Source organism: Trichosurus vulpecula, chromosome 5 (assembly GCF_011100635.1).
Source record: "Trichosurus vulpecula isolate mTriVul1 chromosome 5, mTriVul1.pri, whole genome shotgun sequence".
NCBI lineage: Eukaryota > Metazoa > Chordata > Mammalia > Diprotodontia > Phalangeridae > Trichosurus > Trichosurus vulpecula.
Window position 1 is genome coordinate 149,552,989 of NC_050577.1, and position 24,504 is coordinate 149,577,492.

Below are 24,504 nucleotides of genomic sequence, written 5' to 3' on the forward strand. Positions count from 1 at the left end.
GGACCAAAGGGGAATGAATCATTTTACATTTGAGGAAACCAAGCTCCAGAGAGGTTAAGTGAGTTGTATAAGGTCCAACATGTAGTAACTAGCAGAAGCAGCATTTGAACCCAAGTCCTCTGACTCCAAATTAAGCATTCTTTCCACTGTACCATATTGCCTCCCAAGGTGCCAGGATTTCAAATCTCTATAGTTACCCTGTTGGCTGATTTCTGAAGTAACCAACAAGATTCTATAACTTGTATCTCCTGAAGTAAAGCAGTAGCTGATGGTAGAAGCATGTGATTAGGCAGTGGCAAACACATAAGAATTATGAAGAAGTTTAATTAATGTGTAATTCTGACCATTTCTCTCACACATGTGTTATCTTCTTCAATGGAAGAAAAAAATGGTATTTCAGAAAACATATTGTTAAGTTAAATGTATTCATTAAAAAATTTTTAAATACACATCAGTGAAGTGGCAGTCATTTAAGCTGCTATTACTCAAAGGCTGAATGAAGTGATGATGGTCAAGAGGGTCTAAATTGCAGTTTAGAAACCGAATGACCAGGGTAAAATGTTACCATTCCCAATCTGATGTGTTATGACATTGAAGTATTATCTGATTTATTGGAATGCCACTTTCCATCCATTTTAATTACGTTTGTTTTTAACCTAGTGGATGATATGTAATCTTGTACTTTGTTATTCTGATGAAGCTTCTGGTGTTATCTCCCATTCTATACTCTCATCACCAGCAAAAACTAATGCATGAGTTGTTCTGAGTTGTAATTGCCTGAATTGAACAATCCAAGCTATCTTGCCTATGACCCTCTGCATAATGTGTTAAGTACTCCAAGGACTAGATGATTTAAAATTGAAATAGGATATGGAACTTCTGATCCCCCATGGACCATTGGTCTGCTTATAATCCAAATACCCATCAAAAGCTATCTTTCTACAGCAAAGGCTTACCAGTCAGATAACTGGTGGGGAAGTCAAGCCAAATTTGTGAAAAGTCTATTCACGGAACAGAAATGCAGCTTTGATATTACTAAAGAACACATAGCAATTCCAACTAAATGTCAGTAATATGATTCTGTGTATAGACACTGTAAGACCACTTTAATGATAAGATTTACTTGCAACAAATAATATCTTTTTTAATAAAATTAGTCTATCAGGATTATTTCAGTTTTATTTACTTAAGAAGATTAAACAAATCTCTGCAACCTCTTCTGGCTATTAATTTGCTTAACAAACCCTTTCAAAGTAAATAATGCAAAAGTCCATCCTGGAATGAATTTTCATAAACAAAAATTCCCTCTCGAAATTACAATGTATTACTTCAGTGTACATACTTTGTACTTACTTATCTTTAGGTACAGGCTCTACATCTCTGTCCAGGAGTATAGCACAATACATTGGATTTCCTAGGTATGTTAAAATTGTTTCTTGATTTGTGTGACAGGAAGCACAGCAGAGTAAACAGATGGCCTTGAAGCCAAGAATATCTGATTTCAAGTCCCACTTCTGATATATACTGGCTTTGTGACCCTTGGGTAAATCACTTAAACTCTCAGTATTCTAGGCAGCTCTAATACTACCAGTTGCAGAGAAGGTGCCAACCTGAATTGGTGCAGGGATTTTCCATCTGGGAGTTCCCTATACCAATGAATTAAAAGGTCCAATGCTTATTTCCTGTTTCCTATTCTCTGCCTTGTTGAAGTGTACTGAATTTTAGATATCCTATATGAAAGGTTCATGTGAGTTGCTCTTGAGGACTGGGGTCAGTTTTGCAAAATCTGCTTAAAAGTAGGAATTTACAATTCTCCGTGCTCCTCATGGTGCCCAGCACAAAGCCCTGCTCATAGTAGGCATTCAATAAACATTTGGGGTTTTTTTTTGAAAGATATAGAGTGTTTTGGTAGGGAAATATAGAGTGAAAGCTGCTCTTGATACCAAATTCTCAATTTGGTCCTTTTCATAAACATTAAATAAATTAAAATAAGAGATGTATAAATTTTAGAACAGAAATCTCATATGCAAATCTAAAACATAAGCCATTTATTTTCTTCTCAAATAATAATAAAAAACAAAATCCTCAACAAAGCTCAGAAAAATACTATGCCTAATGAGAAACATGGAAAACACTATTTCAATAAACAAGATAATAGACTAATGTCATATTGCATCAGCTATGTAATGATAATATCTCACATCATGCTCACTTAAGACTTAAGCTACAATCCCAATTCTGTGAGCAACAGTAGTCAGGCAGCTTTTTGGAACTGACCAAATAACATAGCAACTTTGTAGATGTTGTCCTCAATATTCACATTGTATTTGAAGAGTATTCAGACAGCCAAAAGATATCAGAGAATTAATAATGTATAACCTGAAAAGTAAACACGTATATACCCTTTGTTATACTATCTATAATGAAAGCTCTTATGGCTTCTGCATTGCAATGCCACAAAAATTCATTCTTCTCCCAGAGAAAGAGAAATTCACCCCTAGCTATGCAAATATAAATATATTATGTGTCTGTGTGCCTGCTCATCAATCTGTCTGTAGGAATTGGGAAAATAATCAATCACCTAAGGATTTGATGGCAAGACTCAGAGGGAAGATAGGAGTTTCCATGAATCTTCAGCTAATAAGACATTGACCTGTATTTGTTCTTGTTCTCTGAGAATTTACTTCTTTCCCTTTCTCCTAAGTTACTTCTGTCACTGTCCATAGGATAGATGTTTATTTCTTTTTTAAAAGATAATTTTTACTGGTATTTTCTTTTCCTTATAGCAATATAGTGTCCAACATATCCCTTACCCTCCATTTCCCAAAAAGCCATCCTATATGACAAATAGGGGGTTATTTGTTTGTTTTGAAGAGAGGTCAGCACAACTGATTGATACATTGAGATGCTAAAAAACAAGTTCAATGTCTAATACCGCTGAACCTCTACAAAGGGGAAGGTTGGGAGTGTCTTCTAATATCTCTGAATTTGAGTCCCACTTCATCTTCATAATTTTGTGAATTTGCTTTTGATTTTTTGGTTGTCCTTTTTCTTTATATTGCTATAGTCACTGTATATATTGTTTTTTGGCTCTGTCTATGTCACTTTGCATTAGTTCATATAGATCTTTCAAGTTTCTCTGTATTTATCCCATGCATCACTTCTTACAGCACAATAATATTCCATTACATTCATGTACCACAATTGCCATTCTTCAATTAATGGGTATCTCCTTGTTTCCAATTCTTAGCTATCACAAAAAGTGCTGCTCTAAATATTTTGGAGTATGTGGAGACTTTTTCTCAATAGTGGCTTCCCTGGAGTGTAAGTTCAGTAATGGGCTTATCCTTATTCAAAGGATATGAATATTTTAGTCACTTAGTTTACATAATTCCAAAATGCTTTCCAAAGTGGTTGTACCATTTCACAGCTCCACTAACAATGTGTTAGCATATTTATCTTCCCACAACACCTCCAACATTGACTATTGCTATATTTTTGTCATTTTTGCCAAATTGCAGGATGTGAGGTGAGACTTCAGAGATGTTTTGATTTGTATTTTCAGCCTTTTTTCATATGGTTGGGAATACTTTGCAATTCTTTTGAGAACTATTTGTTCACATCCTTTTACCATTTATCTATTGGGGAATGGCTCTTATATCTTGGATACCAACCCCTTATCAGGGAAATCTGATACAAAGATTTTTTTTCCCCATTTGACTACTTCCATTCTTACTCTAAATACAATAATGTTGCAGAAGCTTTTCAGTTTCAAGTAATTGGAGTTACCAATTTGATCTTTTGTAATTGCCTCTACCTCTTGTTAAGAGCACCTCTCTAACCCATGGCTATAAGATGCACATGATCTGTTTCTCTTCTAATTTTTTAATTATGATTTTTAATATTAAGGTCACATATTATATTAGAATTATTATTGTATTAGAATGTATTGCAGAGTGTTGTGTAAGGTATTTTGCCAGACTGCTTTCCAGTTTTCTCAACAGTTTATAACAAATAGTTGGTTTTTCCCTAGAAAACTCATGTTTAATCCCCCTTCTCTTTCTGAAACCACTGAAGTCATCTTCCCCTCAATGATAGCCCTTGATTTGACTCTGGTACATTGCTCACTCCTCTCTATCCTACTGTTCCCCTATATGTACCCTCCCATGCTGTAATGTAGTCCCACAAAAGGGAGCATTCACCTGAAAGTAGAGTATTGCCAGATTCTGTGCATAATGCTCTCTGTCTGCTGCTTCACTGTTACCTTTCCCAGATTTCTATCTTTACCCCTATCTCCTTGTATACACTTAGAAAGAAGTCTTACTGGTTTTTCTGTTCTCACTCTGTTACTGTTGATGACTGCATTTATTTACTCCTGCTTTTTTGTAGTTTATGTTGTTCAAGGTACAATTAATATCTTCATTTTTCAAAAACAAAATGTTTCAAACAATTTTTTATTATTGAACATCCATTTTTTGTCTTGTATAGTTAAGTTCAGGTCTGCAGGAAAGGTCACCTTGGGCGGTATCCTGAGCTCCATTGCTCTATAGAACACATTCTATTCCTTCTTCCTTTTTCTAGTGGGTGCAGAATAGTCTTGCGTTGTTCAAATATCCTTTCCTTTCATTGTGGGTATTTCTCCTGATGGCTTGCAGAACTTGTTATTTCTAAATTGAATTATTAAATTGTCTTGGAGTTTGCAGTCTTGATTCTTTTTGTGGAAGCAATCTATGAGATTCTTTCAATTGAAACTTCTTTTTCTAATTTCTGAAGTTCTGTGCAATTCTCTGCTATTTCCCTCATTAGGGTAGAAAGGGTTTTTGTCCAGTCATATTCTCCTAGGAGATATTTGATCCTTAGGCTGTCTCTGCATATTATGTCTTTGAGATCAATATGTTTTGCTTGTATATTAAGCATATTTTCTTTCAATGCTTTGTTTTTTTTTTTGTTTTTCTTTTAGATTGTTTTCCTTCCTTCCTTCCTTCCTTCCTTCCTTTTTTTTGCATTCCCAATCTACTGTTCTCTCTTTTATTTCTTGGGTAAGGCTTGTCATTGCAGATCCAAATTTTTCCATTTTAATCATTATATTTGTTGGTATGGATGATGATATTGTTGTTGTTGAGTCGTTCAGTCATATGCAACTCTTTGTGACCCTGTACGGGGTTTTCTTGACAAAGGTACTGGAGTTGTTTGCCATTTCCTTCTCCAGTGGGTTAAGACAAACAGAGGCTAAGTGACTTGCCCAGGGTCACACAGCTGGACAGGCCACATTTGAACTCAGGTTTTCCTGACCCCAAGCCCGGTGTTCTATCCTAGCTGCCTCTATTTTTGCTTTATAGGACATAAATTCTGCTCTCAAAATTCTCATTTCTCTTTTAAACCATTCAGAAATAGCATTTTGTGGTTCCATGTTCTCCTCAACTTCTACAGGGATCTCCGTCTCATAATATGTTAGATCATTTTTCTTCATTTTGCAGCACTCATATGGAGGCCATATTTCCTTCAGTTGTTACTTTGTGTGTATGTATGTATGTATGTGTATATGTATATATGTATGTATGTATGTGTATGTGTATACACACACATTTATGTTCAAGGTCTTTGAGATTTCTTCTTCCTGGAATCTTTGATACTTTCAGTCTTTTTTCTTCCTTATTTTCCTTATTGCTTACTTCTGATTCTTTCCCTTTTGACTAGTTTTGCTGGAGGCTAGATCTCAAATAATCTCAACCTCTTGACACACTGGAGAATTCACAGATCAACAACCTAGGTCTCTGCTAGATGGGTGTTGTGCTCTTCCCTTAGGCTTGGTGGAATGCTGCATAGCTTCTCACAGACACAGTGTCCTGCTCTAGTGACTTGTCCCCTTCTCTGTGTTCCTTCTTTGGCCCTACACTGGCAGTTCAGAGACTATAGACACCAGCAGTTCAGAGCCTGCTAGTCCTGACAGGTCAGAGCAACCACTAGTTCAGAGCTTCACAGCATTGATAATTTTAGGTTGTAGCTCCTGGCAGTCTTTTGCTCTCCAGGGCTATGACCAAGGTGGCTGTAGAGGCCCAAGGAAACTTTCACAGCCTGGACCTGTAGTATCTATAGGACCAGAAAGAAGGAGGGTGAACCACACCATAGAGGTAGGTTTTGATGTAAGCCTGGGTTATGTCCTTGGGTCTACTAGTACAACCTTGCAGCTGGTACCATAAGAGATTGGGGAAGAGTGCTAAGTGAGATCAGGGTCACTGAGGGGCAGTTCTTGGGTAGGGGGTTCTTTTTAAAAATTTGTTTTTCTTTCTTAGTGTCCTAAACCATAGAAACTCCTGAATTTGCTTTATCTTTGGTACATAATTTTTGTTTTAGAGAGGTTTGAGGTTTATGAGATTCAGACAAAATATCGAGTATGACATCTTGTTATTCCTATGATTTGGAAGTTTGAAATGTTTATTTTTACATGGGTTAATTTTATTTTCCAAAGCCTTTGTCTAATCTTTTATGAGAGAAAACTTATTTTTCTTCCTTTCTTTTCTTTATTGGATTCATGATCGCATTGAGATGAACATTTCCATCTCTGAAACAGATCACAATCTCCTCCATCCCATGTCCTTTTATTTTGTCCAACTCCTTTCCATATCTTTCCCTAAATCCTTGAAAGTGCATCTCTCTAATTAACTTGAGGCCTTCTCTTGATTCTCTTAATATTTCATGGAGATTAGCAGATTCCTGCTGCAATCTCTTATCCTTTACTCCTTCACCCTACAATTAAATGGCAGTAAGGCAAAATCTGAAGAAAAAATGTACACAAACTATTCAAAAATATAAAAAGTTTATGCTATTTTATGACAAATGTCAAATATATGTTAATTCCTAAAACTAACAAAGACAACATAAAAAAGGAAATTACAGGCCAATTTCATTTATGAATTGAAATACAAAAATCCTAAGCAAAATTTTAGCCAGTGGAATATTACTGTTCTTTGTAATATACCAAGAGAATTATTCACTATTAACAGCGAGGTTTGCTGCTCCAATATAAGACTGGTACTATGTAAGGAAAAGGAATAGTACAGAAGTGATTTATCACATTAATAAAATAGTAAGAATCATATCATTATCTCAATAGGTGGTGTGAATACATTCTATAAGGCTCAACATCTATTCTTTATTAACACATATAAGAATCAGTACCTATTCTTTCCTGATCTCCCTAATTGCTAGTGCTTTCCTTTTGTAGCTCATTTCTAATTTCTCTTGCATCTATCATATTCATATATAATTTTTGCATATTTATCTTCTCTATTAGACTGAACTCTTTAAAACTAGGTAGTATATTTTGCCTTTCTAGTCTAGCACTTAGCAAGTGCCGGGCACATAAGTACTTAATAAATTCTTGTTGATTCACTAAAAATATTAAGCAAGAAGGATTTCTTTCTTAACATGATAAAAATTTTGTATTTAAGACCAAAATCCCACATTGTAATTAATAAGAGAATGTTACATTCATGTCCCTTAAAGACAGGAACAAGATAAGGATACACTATGCTAATTCTAATAATCTCTTTTGATAGAGAGGCAATAGATGCAAGATGCAAAATTTGACAAATTTTTTGGACATGGAAAATCAGAGAATTTGTTTAATTGCCTATGAATATTTCTTACAAACAGATCATTTTTTCTCCTTTTCAAACATGGTAGGGTGGTGAGAGGGAAAGAAAATAATAAATGGTTGCAAATTGGAAAAAACAATTAAAATTTAAAAATTGAAAGACAATAAAAATACATCAACAATGTTAGAAAAGTGGATATTTACAAAATCCAGGAAATCAGCCAAAAAAAATCAGATATAATAAAATGAGTTTAGAAAAAATCACAAACTATAAAATAAGTATATAAAAATTTATTGTGTTCTCTCACACTAGTAACACACCACTAGGAAAATTCAATAGAAAAAGATTCTATTTATGATACTTGACTTTCAGTATGACAACTACTGCTGATGATCAGATGACATTGTCTATTGTACTAACTAGAGGAATTTGATGGAGGAGTCAGATACATGGTCCCTACATGTGAGTCAAACTCAATTATCTGAGTGTTTTTATAAAGTGCATTTTGCTAGCTACTGTATAATAACAGTACCAAATTTACTATGTTGTTGTGAAGAAAAATATTTTGTATTATAATAATCATAATGGGCTATGCAAATGTAATTTGCCACTATTATTACTATTCATATTATTCTTCTCTTTGCTATTCCCATATATTAATGGGATTTAGATAGAAATTATCTATGAATACATTACTACTGTGCTATTCTTTTATATTTAATGTTCTATGGATTATTGCATAGGTGCATGAAATGACTGCTTGTCTTAAGTAAATAAGAGTATTGGGATGTAAACATATTTTTATGCACACTGAAAGCATTCTTGGGACAATTAGAGTAGGAGAGAGGTCTAGATACGTTCAACTGTTTGCAAAACATACACAAAGTAGAAGGATTAAATTTATTAGCATCCAGAAAACTTTCAAAAGTTTAGCATCTATTATGTTATTTTGCTTCAATCACAGTTTTTATGATTTGGTATTGAGTTCAAGATTTTTGACACGCTTTTTAATTCTTCATCATGAAAGCACACTTCTGTCATCATTTCTGTTTATCACAACTTTAAAAGTTCATTTTTTCATGTCTAGCTTTGAGTATAGATTATAGGTTGCCTTCTTCTACTTTTCCTTCTGTTTTGGAGACTCAGTCTTCCTGTTTCTACCAGGCTGGAAGTGTTATGCCACTCATAGGTCTGATCCAACCACTAAACCAAAGAGAAGCATTGACTTGCTCCATTTCTGACCTGGGTGGGACCATCCCTCCTTAGGCAGCCTGGGAGTTCTTCATTCCTGGGAGCTCACAACACTGGGGCTGGACTTAGTGTGGACACCCAATCAGTTTTAGCCCTATTGCAACTCTAGTGTGGATACTCAATCAGCATTAGCCCTACGGCAGCTTAGAACTCTGAAGTTCATGGATTATAACATGGATTATAGCTATCCTCTGTAATTCCTAGCATCCCATAGGTTTTTAATGGGGTTTAAATCAAGTGTGAGTTCCAGGAGACTGAAGCAATTATCCATCTTTTGCATGCATTTCTTAACCTTCCATCATACTTTGCATAGTGCAAGGTAATTTCAAATTGGACAAATGGAGTATTACATGTCCATTTGAAATGTTTATCATTCCACAACAGTTATGCTACTTGGTACATTAATATATTTATCAGAGTCAAATGTTCCATTAATACAGTCAAATCTTCCAGGTACAAATTTTAAAAGAGTCCCCCCCAAAAAATTTTGGGTGCGTAGTTTAGAGTCTCCCCTTGGCTTCTTCTGACAACAATTTTCATATAGCCTTCATTGAAATAGTAAATTTCATCAGTAAAAATTAACTTTTCCCAATCTTCAGAATTCCAGTCTTTGTATTGCCATCCTCATGACAATGTTTTGTTTGTTTCTTTTTCTCTATAACAACAATTAGCACCTTTTTTAAACTGGCCTTCTCCTTATTTTTGTCAAATTCAAGAAGCCTATACAAAACTGTAGAGGAATAAATACCAATCTTTCTCGCTACCAATTCCTGCTGAAAGTTTTTTTTTGTTTCCAGAGCACTGATTAGGCTGTTTAACAACAATAATTTTGTCAGTTCTTGGAGTTTTTGGTTTATAACCATACTTTCCTTTTCACTCCTGTGTGATTGATCCCATTTCCTTATGATTTCAAAGGAACTTTGATGTGTCTGATTTCCCCATGTCATCAACTACTGCAATATCACTAACAATCATTAAAATGTGCTTTTTAAACACTATAACTTTTGTATGATTTCCTTAGAGTAATACTCATTCTCTTTTAAAATTTTTATTTTCAGTTCCAAATTGTCTCCTTCACTCCACCCCCTCCACAACCTATTGAGAAGGAAAGAAATAAGATGTAATACATATGAAGTCATTTAAAACATATTTCCACATTAGTCAGGTTGCCAAAAAAAGCAATAAAAATAAATTGAAAAAAAACATGCCTCATTCTGCACTCAGAGTTTATCAGTTCTCTCTCTGGAGGTAAATAGCATTTTTCATCATGCGTCCCTTGGACTTGTCATGGATCACTGTATTGATCAGAGAAGCTAGGTCTTTCACAGCTGGTGATTGTTACAATATTGCTGTTACTGTGTACAATGTAGTAATATTCATTCTCAAAAGCCACAGAACTAAAATCACCACAAAAGAGAAAAATTGAATAGGTGTACTTGAGATACAAAATCCAGCCCTCAATTTACAGAAAAGCAACTAAAGGTGGTCAAACCAGTTTAGTGTGGTTTCATTTGGTCAAGGTCAGACATTCTGAGTGAGCTTATTATCTATAGAAGCACACATATATAAACAATGCTACCAGAAAATGAAACTATATCCATATGAATCATATTATTTTCATTACCACCACCACCTTTATTATTATCATTAGACTATCAACTATTGTTTTCTCATAACTCATTGCTTTCTTATAGTCTTTTCTACAAATAAAAACTATGATTCTTGGTAAAGAGTAAATTTACAAATAAAATAAAATCTTTCCCCAAATTTCACAGATATAATGTGTCCAAGGCTTAGGCAAACAATCTATCAGTTTCTCAGTGGTTCTGATAAAAAAAAATAGCAGCTATGATTAGGAAAATACTTGTTCTGGTAATTAGGCTTAAGGAAAAGGGAAAAGAATGTATATAAAGTCACTTTTTGGGCTCAGGTAGTAGATTAAATGTAGAGAGAGAAACTTCCCTGTAGTTTCTTCCTCTCCTTTACTCCAATTAAAACCATTGAATCAAAAAACTTCAAAAGTTCTTGAAGAAGTAACAAGTCAATCAGATATTCATTGATTATCTCTTCTCTGTAGGGCTCTCAAAGTGGTAGGAAAGCACTTTACATACGTTAAGTTATCCTCACAATTACCCTACAAGGTAGATGCTACTATTACATCCATTTTACAGATGGGGAAATTGAGGTGAGTCTTCCAGACTCCAAGTCTATATACTACACCACCTAGCTGCCATAAAATACAAATCTGGCCTCAAGGAATGTGCAGTTTAGTTAGGTAGACTAGGCCTAGAGGTATAGACAAAGTTAAATGATGCTCCAAATGTTAAATACCAAATATAAGAAGAGGACTGTCACAAGGCAGTAAATAGTGATGAATGTCTCAGTGAATGGACAGTAAGAGCTGTAAGCTCAAAAAAGTTAAAAGAAATAATAGTTCACTGAGAATAATCATTTTCTCTGGGATGAAGGATATTAGATTAACTGTTTCTTAGTCAGGGTGGACCTGTAAAAAGTACACTAAACTTGAAATAAGAATAAATGGTAGGGTCTGACACTAGCTTTGCAACTGGGAGCAAACAACATAAATTCTCAGAGCCTCAGTTTCATCACCTGTAAAATAGGTATAGCAATTCTTTCATTATCTCCTACAATCCAACTGCTTGTCAGTCTGGGTACTATGTGTTGTCAGGCACAATGTAAATATCAGATATTATATTGACAATGTGAAAAGTATTTGGGTTTCAAAGATAATACTTCTCTTTAAGAGCTCATGGGCTAGTGTGTGTATGTGTGTGTGAGAGACAGAGACAGACACACATACACAGAGAGAGAGATAAAGAGAGAGAGAGAGAGAGAAAGAGACAGGGATAGAGACAAAAAGAGGCAGAGACAGAAAGCATTTAATAAGCATTTACTATGTGCCAGACATTGTACCCAATGCTGGGGACAAAAAGTCAAGCAAGGCAGTCTTCTGTCCTCAAGAAGCTTACATTCTAAAGAGGTGAGACAGCATATAAAAGGGAGAAGGAAAAGCAGAGGAGGCATGCCATAACATGACGAGGAGATGGCCAGAGGAGAAGAACGCTTATCTATCATAGGGAGCGGAATCCAAGGTTCTGATGAGAGGGAGATGAGAAGGATGACTGAACTGCATGTGGAATGGTGAAGAGATGGGCTGGAAACTCCAGTCTGTGGAAAATAGGAAAAGCATTGAACTTGGGAATCAGAAGAAGTGGGGTATAATTAAATTTGGGCCTGTTTCTTCATCTGTAAAATGAGGAAGTTGGACTGGACATTAGATTAACTTTAATAGTCCCATTCACTGCTAAATCCTATAAGTGGGTTCAAATACAGGCTCTGCCCCTTACTTTATTAGCAAATCACACTTCCCTTTTCACTTTTTAAGACAGCAATACTGCTCTAGCTGATCTCCTGGGCCCTCCCCCACAAACTCCAAATTCTATGATCCTCTGATCCCACTTTGCTACTTTGATGGAGCAGTGATTTTATCAATGTGATCCAATGATTATCATTCAGTCCTTCCATAATTTTTTAACTGATTTGACTCTTGGTCATGTTGTCCCATAAACTCATCACAAGAGAGTTTTACCCAAAGCCCTGGATACCAGCCATTTGCTCTTTTTATTATCTTGGAAGAAGACATCAGCAATTACTTAGCTATATGCCAGCTTGTTTAACCCCTTATACAATCTTTTAAAGAATATTTTCTACATATGTAGCAGGTAACTTTGATGAAAACATGAAGAGGGAACAGCAAGCTTCCACAGAAAACTTCTACAGGTTATTTTTATAGATGATTTTTTGAGAGAGCCCACCACATCTTTATTATCATACTGAGGAATGTAGAGATAAGCTCCCGCTGTGTTTATTAACTTAAGAAAACATTTGACTTATAGCCTTGATATTATACTGAAGGTTCTCCTTGAATATCTTTCACACGTACATAAAATCACAAGACTATGACAAACTAGACTTAGAGATGTTTATTAAATAATCCAACTAATATTAATATCCAGATAGATAATGAACAGGAAACTATAGGCTTTAATTATAGTATATATGCATATAGAATATATATTTACATACACATGCGTAGTTGTATTAGGTATGTGTATATACATAATACATACGAATATACACACATATTTAAAGTTATACATATACATATCTGTACATATATATACATACATATAAACACAAAGAAGCAGCTAGATATTTAAAGGAAGCATAGTGGATAGATCACTGGGCCTGGAATCAAGAAAACCTGAGTTTAAATCTGACCTCAGACATTTGCTAGCTGTGTGACTGAACAATTCACTGAACCTTTTTTCTGGCTCAGTTTTCTCGTCTGTAAAGTAGGCATAACAATAGGACCTCCCTCCTCTCAGTGTTTATGTGAGGATAAAATGAGGTAATCTTTGTAAAACTACTTTTCAAATCTTTAAACACTACATAAAGTCTAGTTATCACACATACACACACATTATGGAATCACAGAACCTTGGAGTTGGAAGAAATTTCAGAGATTATCAATCTAAATTATATGTGACTAAGATCCCTTCTCCAGCATCCAAACTTTGGTTACAGTTCTTTAATGAAACAGAACCTATCATTTGATAGTCTCTAGTAAAACTAGGTTTCCATGTCACTTCCTGGCCATTTCCAATCCATGCCATCTACACTCTTGTCATCATCTTCATAATCCTCATCTCTCTCAACAGAACCTGGATTCTGACCTGAGCTCTGATGAACAAGCAAGCATTTATTAAAGGCTTACTATGTGCCATGCACTGTGCTAAATTTTGCTAATACAACTACAAGCAAAAAGAAACACAGCATTTGCCCTCAAGGATTTTAAATTCTGATAGGGGGAGACAACACATAGACAGCAGCTAAAAAGAGCTAAGGAGCCAGAATCCATGTGGGGATGTGGTAGAGAAATCTAGAAGGTCAAGAGTGGAGCTGGGAAAGGCGTAAACGAGTAAGCATGGATGGCTTGGGCATATACTCAAAATGGAGTTCTTAGAGGAACTCTTCAATCAGAGAGCTATAGGGGTAGAGGTGAGATTTCATCTTATTTTTGCCAAAGGAGACATCTCCACTTCCTAGACATTTCAAAATCATGCTACCACCATTCCCTTTCAAGATTTCTAGATAAACTTTTATACACAATATTAACAAAAATTACAACTAACACAGGACCAAGGACAGATCCGTGAGATACCCCAGAGACCTAGAGACTGCCTCTAAAATTGAAGTTGAAATGATAAATGGTCCAGAGAACTCAAATGACCAATTCAAGACAGAGAAGTCAAAATTTGATTATATCCAGGTTTTCTGACTTCGGAGTTCATTTCCATTTCTATTATATCACACTAACTAATCTTCCTGGCCATCTCTTTCTGTTCGTTCATTAATTTCAGTTGTGTCTGACTCCTCATGACCCCGATGGGGTTTTCTTGGCAAAGATGTTGAAGTGGCTTGCCATTTCCTTCTCTATTTCATTTTATACGTGAGGAAACTGAGGCAAACAGGGTTAAGTGACTCGCTCAGAGTCACAGAGCTAATAAGTATCTGAGGTGATATTTGAACTCAGAAAGATGAATTTTTCTGACTCCAGGCCCAGCACTTTATCCACTGCACCACCTAGCTACCAGTCTCTTCTTGTAAACTCCCCCTTTCTAGCTCCCCTCATTAAAATAAAAGCTCATGCACTTGCACCCCACCCCACAGAGAGAGAGAGAGAGAGAGAGAGAGAGAGAAAGAGAAGAAGAGAGAGAGAGAGAGAGAGAGGAGGGAGAGAGAGAGAGAGAGAGAGAGAGAGAGAGAGAGAGAGAGAGCGCATCTAATAAATGCATCATCATCATCCCAAGGTATATTATGTCGCTTTTAATTAGTTTTTATATATAGGAAATTTTGCAAATATGAAGACAAAAATCTACCTCTGAAAATTCCACCCATCTCTCCTAGTTCTTCCGCTGGAATCAAGAAGCAAAAAGTCCTAGCACAGTGCCTTGGCACACAAGATGCATCTAATAGGTGGTTGTTCCCTTTGAATATTGCTTCTACATTTGGAGAGCTGCTTCTGAACTATCATGTTCCTTGTAAGTCGTATTTTCAACAGATTAAAGAATTCCAGTTCCTTCATATATTGGTAGTAATAATAATGATGATAACAACAACAGAGATAATAGCTAGCATTTATAAAGTACTTTAAAATTTGTAAAGTACTTTAAAATATTATCTCATTTGATCCTTACAAGAACCCTTGGGAGGTACCCATCATCCCCATTTTATGAGAAACTGAGGCAAAAAGAGGCTAAATTGTTTCTCCAAGGTCACACAGTTATTAAGTGTCTAACACTAGTTTTGAACTCAGGTCTTCTCACTCGAGATCCAGTACTCCACCCACTGAACCACCTAGCTACTCTTCCTATGGATTGATCTCAAGATATTTCACCATTTAAGACACCTTGTTCTATTTTTTTTGTTTTGTTTTGTTTGCAGATTATCAATGCCTTCTATGAAATGTAGTACTTATAACTGAACACAGCACTACATATGTGTTTCACTAGGGAAGAATACAGTAATATAATCACTTCCCAAGTCCTGGACACTCTGCTAATATAGTCCAAGATTACATTAGCTTTTTGGGGTTTTCTTGGCAAATTGTTACCCCACAAAGCTTGCAGTACACCGATCCCCATGCCTTCCACCCAGATCTTTTACAGATAAGCTGATATTTAACCACACTTCTCCCATCTTGTACTTGCAAAGTAGCAAGTATAAAACTTTATATTCATTCCTATTAAATTTCACTAATTTGCTTTAGGTCAATGATCTAGTCTGACAAGCTTTTTTTGGGTCCTGACTCTGTGCTCCCCAGGAGAGTTATTTATTCTAACTTTTCCATTTACAAATTTCATAACCATGACTGTACCTTTATTATAAGTTATTGATAAAGATGTTAAACAGCACAGGACCAAGGACAACTATCTGAGGCATTCCATTGGAGACTACCTTTGAAGCTGGGAGGAAACCACAAATGACCACACTTCAGACTGAGGAAGTTCTAAATCTATTATAAGTTATTATAAACTATCCCAAGATGAAGATATGTCTATCTTGTTACAAAAAGAAAAAGAGAATTTGTCAAATATTTTACTAAAATATAGATAAAATACAAGGTGTGCCAAAAATCTTTTTTGTTCAGTTGGTTTTTAGTCATGTCTGAGCATTCATAGCCCATTTGGGGTTTTCTTGGCAAAGATACTGGAGTGGTTTGCCATTTCCTTCTCCAGCTCATTTTATAGATGAGAAATTGAGGCAAATAGGGTTAAGTGACTCGCCCACAGTCATACAGCAAGTAGAGGTTTGAAGCCAGGTTTGAATTCATCTTATCTTTTTGACTGTTGGCCCAGCACTTTGTCCACCGCACTTAAAGAGTGCACTAAGACTTTTGAGACACCTGGTATACCTATATTTTCCTCCTTACCTATTTTTCCAGCAACCCTGTTAAAGAAGGAAATGGGGTTAGTCTAACATGACTTGTTTTTGATGCAGTCATGCACTATTGTAATTGCTACTTCCTTTTCTAGATGTTCAAAAACTATCCTTTTAATGATAAGATCTGAAATATTGAAAGGGATGAGGTATGGTAGATACTTGACCTCAGATTAAGAGAGATATGAGTTCATGTCTTGCCTTTAATACTGACTTGTGATTCCGGCAACATTAATTATTGACTCAGTGGTCTAAGCTACTTTCTAAGACTACAAATTGCTGATCTTCATCGCTATAAGGATATCCTAACTGGGAATTCCTTGCATTACATAGATACAGAAAAATGGATAGATATCTATCTACATTTACACACACTTGGATATTTTCATACCTCATGTATATATACACATTTGAACGTCTATATACCTACACACACATATATTTATACATGCATATAAATATGCACATACATGTATATGAGACCAAAGTCAATATAATATAATATATATGTACATATATTTATTTGCCAGGTTGGGTGTTTGGTTTTTTGTTTTTGTTTTTGGTCAGCAGGGTGAAAGGTATTCCAAAGAATTCAAACAAAAGTAAAGCATATTGGTGATGTTCCCATTTACATATGACACTGTACTCATTCCAATGAGCCCTGGAATGCTATTTATTAAGTCTTTTCAGTGAATAATGATAATTATAACTGATATTTATGTAGCATTTTAAGGTGTGCAAAGCACTTGTGTTATCACATTTGATCCTCATAACAGAAGTAGATACTATAATTATTGTTTCCCCATTTTAAAGATGAAAAAATGATTAATACAGTGAAATAAATTCCCCATTGTTGTATTGTTAGTAATCACCAGCGGTGTGATTTGAACCCAGGACTTTCCTGACTTCAAATATAGCATTCCTTCTAGTATACAGCACTGCCACCAACACTATTAGTCTAATCATCTACACTGAGAAAACAAAGTAAATTAAAAATGCATATTGCCCAAGCAGCCTGTTGATCTAGTGCATCAATATTGAATCCTAGATTTATGCCACAGATGGATAATGATCTGGGCCTAGAATTTGGTAGGAGGAGAATAATAAACTGGATTGCATTTGGGAAATCGTGTGGTGATTTCAATGACCCCAAACTGCTTGCTGCGGCACAAGCCCATCTGTTTGACACTAGTAGTCTCCTAGAAATGCAATACGGTTGGTAACTGCAGAGCATCATGATCTCAAAAGAATCACAATCACAAATAACCCAAAAGGCAGTGGAAAGACACATGGTGGGTGGAAAGAGGCTGCAACAAGTTAACGAGGACAACTTAAACACTAAGAAACTCAGAAAAGACATTTTCTGAGTTTCTTTATGAGAGACTTCTGCACATGCATCAAGGCTCTGATAGAAACATGAGAAGGGAATAAACAGACTGCACAAATCACGTTCTAAAGCAAACTACATCATCATACTTACGAAAATGACTAAGAAGTACAATAAGTGAAAAATATTGCTATGTTTCTTTTTAAGGTATTTTATTCTGAGCAAATAGTGTCTTATTCACATCATAACAATGATGAACGATGCATACGGAACACTGTGAGTGAAATGCTAGTAACTCTATTTAGAATGGCAACAAAAGGGTAAATAATAAGTAAATAATAACTTGCTCATGGATGTAAGAAATTTATTCAAATAAAATTATAAAACTATAAGGAAGACATAAAAATTAATAAAAATAGTCTTCATTTTGGAGTTAGGAGTCCTGAGTTCAAAGAGCAGCTCTTCCAAATACTACTTTGTGACTTTGGGCAAGTCACTTAATCTGTCTGGGCCTGTTTCCTCATCTGTAACATGAGAGTTGGATTAGACGGCCTCTCAGATCCCTCACTAATCTAAATCTATGATCCTATGAGAGATATACTGTACTGAGGAAGCTAAATTAAGCAGGGATTAAAGTTTTACTAAAATTAACTTACAAATATACAGTAACACCAATTAAAATAAATTTGGGGGGGTTTTGTTGAATTTTACAAATTCATAGTTATAGTTACCTGGAAGAATAATGGAGCAATATTACCAAGTTTTTTTAATGTTTATTCAGTTGACTTAGTCTATCAGATTTCAAAAGATATCACAATTAGGCTGGAAGAATTAGCAAACAAAAAAAAACTACTTTGGTGACAGGGATATTCAAGACATAAATTTAGACACATAGAATGCCTCCAAAACATCTACAAGCAAAGTCTTAGACAAAAATAGAGCTTCAATACAAATTCAACTAGGATTCCTGAAAGAAATGCAGCAAGAGTTAAGAAAAGGTTTTTTTTTGATATTTTTATAAATGAAATTAGAATATTAAGGGAGGAAATGGAAATGGGAGCTAAAAAAGAAAGAATTGGAAAGGGCACCAGCTTCACACAAAGGGCACAAAACCTTGTCCAAGCAATACACTCTTTGAAAATTAGAATGGGGCAAATAGAAGACAATGACTCCATGAGACAGCAAAGCCAAGAGACTGAAAAAAATAAAAAAATGTAAGGTATTTCATAGCAAAAAAAGAAAAAAAAAACCTGACCCAGAAAAAAAGAAAAAAAAAACTTAAACACTGGACTATCATGACCCAAAAAGAGACTAGACATCATAATTCAGGAAATATTAAAAGAAAATTAAAATTGTTCAGATCTTTTAGAACCAGAGGACAAAGTAGAAACAAAGAATTCATCAGTCATTTCCTGAAAGAAACCTCAAAAAGAAAACTACTAGAAACATTATTGTCAAATACCAGAGCTATGAGACAAAACTAAAAAAAAAAAACAACACTGCAAGCAGCCAGAAAGAATTCAAGTACCAAGGAGCCACAGTCAGGATCATATACAATATAGCAGCCATCACGATAAAGGAGCAGAGAGATTGGAATATGAAATTCCAGAAGGCAAAGGATATAAATTTACAGCCAAGAATAACTTATCAGCTAAACCCAATATAACCCTACAGGGAAAAATAGATCTTCAAGAAAACAGAGTGCTTCGAGCACTCTTAATGGAAAAACCAGAGCTGTGTAGAAACTTTCAAATTCAAACACAGGAGTTAAGAGAAAAAAAGAAAGGTAAATAAAAATGGGCAGCCATAAGAAACTAAACAAGGACAAACTGCTCACATTTAAATATGGGGAGATGATACATGCATCCTCTTTTGAACACTATCATTATCAGGGGTCATAGAGGGAGTCTAATTAGACAAGGCCTGAGTGCGGTTCTGTTATGATTTTCAGAGAAGAATAGAAAGAGGAGAGGAATTCACTGGGGAGAGGAGAGGGAAGAAAGGAAAAGGAAGGTGAAAAAAAGAGGATGGTGCCTATCACTTGGGGAATGGTTGAACTAGTTATATTATATAAATGTGATGGAGTATTATATACTGCAAAGAAATAATGATAGGAATGGTTTCAGAGAAAGCTAAGAAGACCAAAAGAAATGATGGAGTGAACAAAACCTAAAAAAAAATCATAACAATATGGTAAAGACAAATAGCTTTAAAAGAATTAGGAACTATGATCAGCATAATGAACAACTAAAATTATGATTCCACAGGCTAATGATGAAACATTCTATTCACCTACTGATAAAAAGAGGAAGGAGTCAGAGTGCACAATAAGACATATTTTTTGGACATGACCAGTGTAGAAATTTGTTTTGCTTGATAATATATTTTTGTTAACAGAGGATTTGTTTTTCTCTCTTCTTCAATTGGTGGGGGTGTGTGTGATAGGGTGGAAGGAAGAGAAAAAATTTTGCTGATTGGAAAAAAATTACATACATATATGTACATATATATATATATAATTTAATTGCCAAAAATAAAAATAAAACCTATCATTATGCAATAATTACCTAAAAAGGAAGGTGTTTAGTTAAAAATACAAAAACTTTGTAAGGAATACAATAAAGATTTCACATAGCAAATCAAACTATCATAAGAAGTTCTTATATGATAAACTATTAGGACTAATAAAACAACATTGAAAGGAATTACTGCTTAACAAATATTGTTGGGAGGACTGGCAAAAGCACAGATAATTAATTTGTAAAACAACAAACTCACACTTCAAGCTTTATAAAATTCTTTCTTCATAACAACTCTGTCAAGTAGATAGGAAAAGTATTTATTATTCCCTCTTTGCCAATTAGGAAGCTGAGGCTCAGTGTGGTAAAGTGACACAAAGTTAGTTCATGTTGGACCTGGAATGTAAACTCAGCCTCTTAATACTCTTTATTTCAGTGTTCTTTATGGAACAAAAAGTGTTGCTATAAATATTTTAGTACATACATATCCTTTCATTCTGTCTATGAGCTTTTGGAGGTATATGTCTAACAGTAATATTGCTGGATCAAAAAATATGCACAGTTTTCTAACTTTTTGGTAGAGTTCTAAGTTGCTTTCCAGAATAGTGGTACCAATTCACAATTCCACCAACAGTTCATTGGTGAGTCTGCCCTTCCTTTGGCTCTCTAACAATACTCTTTCCACTATGCAGGTTACCTCTTTTGGCATTCATCCTCATTTTAGTAAGGCAATATGAAAAAAAAATAGGACTAGAGGTATAGGATGTGGGTTCAAATCCTGCCTCTGACATTTGTTTACTCTCTACGTAACCTTATTTCAATCCCTTAACTTCTCTTGGTCTCAGTTTCCACATCTGTAAGATGAGGAAGTTGGGTTAGATGGTCTCTGAGGTCCTTTCTGTCCCTGAATCTATGATCCTATGCTCTTTTGGATCAAATGCAAATTATTTGTGTTTAACTTTTAAAACTTTTCCAACCTATCTCCAAACTATGTTTCCAGGCTTACTATACATTACTTCCTTCCAAGAATTGCATATTCCAGTTAGGCTGGGTGACATTCTTGCTGTTCATTAACATGAATCTTCTCTCTCTCTGTGCCTCTGCACGGGCTATCTCCCAAACCTGCACAATACTCCTTCTTTCCTTCATTTCTTAGACTTCCTAGTTTCCTTCAAAGCTCAGCTCAAGTACCACTGCCTAAGTGAGACCTTTCCTGATCAAGCTACAGTAGCAGGAGGTGCTGCTAAATACCACCTTCCACAATGACCTTGTATGGATTTTGTATAGATTTTGTGCATACTGATAGGTGTTAAATGTTATCTCCTCTAAAAGAATGTAAGCTCCTTGAGGACAGAAACTCTTCATTTTTGTCTTTATATTCCCAGCACCTAGAACAACTCCTAGCAATGTGTAACCATGGGACAAATGCTTGTTGATTCACTAATTGTTTAATCAATTGATGTTATATTTCATATGGCCCATTGTATACTTGATAAATTCCAAATATAATTCCTAACATGGTGACTTGCACATAGTAGATACAGAATAAATATTTGCTTAATTTAATCCAGTTGAAAAGGTCAAAAAATTAAACAGAAATGTATAGGAGAAAAAACTAGAAGAAAATAAAATAATAGCATATTTATTTCAATTGTGGAGGGGAGATAAATTTACAACAACTGAGAAAACAAACAATAGCAGCAAAGACAAAGTCAATGTGTTAGAAAGTATATAAAAATCTGTTCTGAACAATGATAATAATAAATATCAGAACAATAGCTAAAGAATAAGGGGAAAACACATGCCATAAAAATTGATAAATATTTACTACACAAAATAAAGAGCTACAAAAAAGATATAGGGCCAATAAGCAGATTCTACCCAATTAGTAGTTAAAGGAGATAAACGGTTTACGCCTAAGGAACAACAGAGAGTAAGTCATCTTGAGCCTCACCAGAAATACAAATTAAAATAACTTTCAGGTGCCATTATATATATTTAACTACCAATAACAAATAAGAATAATAATGCTCTAACAGAAGCCTACAAGGAAACAGCTGTATGTTATCATTGCTGGTGGTGTATACATCTGTATAGTTTTGTTAGAAGACCTATAAAACTATTTATACACTTTAATCTCATAATTCTACTTGGGGAGGGGGTGGAATCTACCCAGTAGAAAGTCAGCTCTTTGAAGGCAGGGACTGTTCTGTTTTTATCCTTGAATGTTTAAGAAATACTTATTTATTTGAATCACACCCCCCCACCCTAACCAAAAATACTCCATTTTGACATGTTGAATTTTTCTGCTGGCATTTCTAGGTAAATAATGCTTATACATAGGAATATTTATATAAAATAATGTTTTAAAAACAGAACACAGGAGAGTATGTTGGTACTTCTTCTAAATATACAAAAGTCATTTATTTACCATTTTTCTGTTATGTTGCTAAATTTCCTAGTATAGAAGAAGGGAGAAAGAAAAGGAAAAGGGGGAAGGGTGAAAGAAGAAAGGAGAAGGGGAATGGAAAGAAGAAAGAAGGAAGAGGGAAGGGAGAAGGGGAAAGGGAGAAAAGGGAAGAGAACAGAATGAGGCAAATGAAGGGGGAAGAGAAAAGAAGCTGGGAAAGGGAGGGGAATGATAGAAGAGGGGAGTGAAGAGGAAGTAAGATTAGGAAATTAGCAATCAGTTATTTTAATAGGTGTAATAGAAGATATAAGGCATTTGTACATTTTAATCAGTCAATATTCAATCAAAATATTAATGTCTACTATGTGCCAGGCAATGAGCTAAGCAATGGGGATAGAAAAAAAGGCAGAAGAGAATTCCTGCCCTCAAAGAGCTCTAATCTATGTCTGTATATATCAGCCAATCAATAAACAATTATTAAGCACCTACTATATGCCAGGAAATGCGTTAAGTATGTACAAATATATGTGTATAAGTTGCGTAAAAATCATTATTTAGAGGTATATTTCTTGTTTTACATCAATTTAAACCACAGATAAACTTTTATGAAGATAGAAATACCTTGTTCTCTCTTGGATCTCTTTAATCGTCAGTAATTCCCAGGGAGGGCAGCTAGGTGGCGCAGTGGATAGAGTACTGGGCCTGAAGTCTGGAAGACTCCTCCTCCTGAGTCCAAATCAGCCTCACACTAGCTGTGAGGCCCTAGGCAAGTCACTCAACCCTTGGTGCCTCTGTTTCCTCATCTGTAAAATGAACTGGAGAAGGAAATGGCAAACCACTCCAGCATCTTTACCAAGAAAACCTAAATGGGGTCACAAAGAGTCAGATACTGCTGAACAACAAACAACAAATTACCAGATAAAAAAAAAGTTCAAGGACTCATTGTGAAAACAGTTCTAGACTTCTACAAGAAGTCCCCAGTAAGAGTCCGAAAGTAAATGTTTCCAAGTAGGTGCCAGAGAAAAAGAGATATCTTTAGCCCGAGGGTCATTAAGGACTGACCAGGAAATAAACTGAGTAAACTCCAATATATGGGTCTGGGGTCAGGCATATAAGGAATAAACTGTTTGAAACCTGGCTAGTACATCAGGGGACAGGACAGCGAAAGTCATTTCAGCTTTTACTTGCTGACCATTTTGCATCACAACTTTGGGATTCTTGGCCATGTGCCCAGTGTGCATCTTTGGTGATGTAATTCTACCTTCACTACCCTGCTGTTGCTTAACATACTAGTTGGGAAGAGAGCCCTATACACATAAAAAATAATGATTAACAATAAAGATATCAAGAGAGGTATGGTGGATAGGCAGCCAGCTTTGGACGGAGCCAGTCCAGGTCCCACATCTGACATATCCTGGCTTTGTGGCCTTGTATAAGTCACATTAACCTCTCCATGCTTCAGACAGCTCTCTAAAACTACAAATTGGACAACTGCTGATGTGAACTAATTGAGACAATTTCCTGAATGGTCTCTCCCTACATTGATAAAAATCCAAGGAACAGATTAAAAAACAAGACAATATAACAGTTGTCACAGGGGAGTAGTATATGATTAATCACCAGAGTGAGAACAACAAGAATTCTGTGAATTCAGAGGAGATAGCAATCATTGTGAGCAGAGGAGCAAAGAAGACTCTACCCTGAACTAAAGGTGTGTAGATTCAGCAAGGTGGCAGAGTTAGGGATGACATTTCAAGTGGGAAGAATTGTGGTGAACAAAGGCTGTGTTTGGGGAGGTCTGTCAATTGCTGATTGACCAAGCAACTGATGAATAAGAATCACCTCATTAATATTGGCCATATTTCTGCAAGGTAA

General features: G+C 35.4%; 1 protein-coding gene across 1 annotated transcript in view; it reads right to left on the reverse strand.

Moving 5' to 3' along the window:
• Nucleotides 1–24,504, reverse strand: part of LHFPL3 (LHFPL tetraspan subfamily member 3) — a 491,008-nt gene that overhangs the window by 364,236 nt on the left and 102,268 nt on the right. The gene's annotated exons all lie outside the window — the stretch shown is intronic.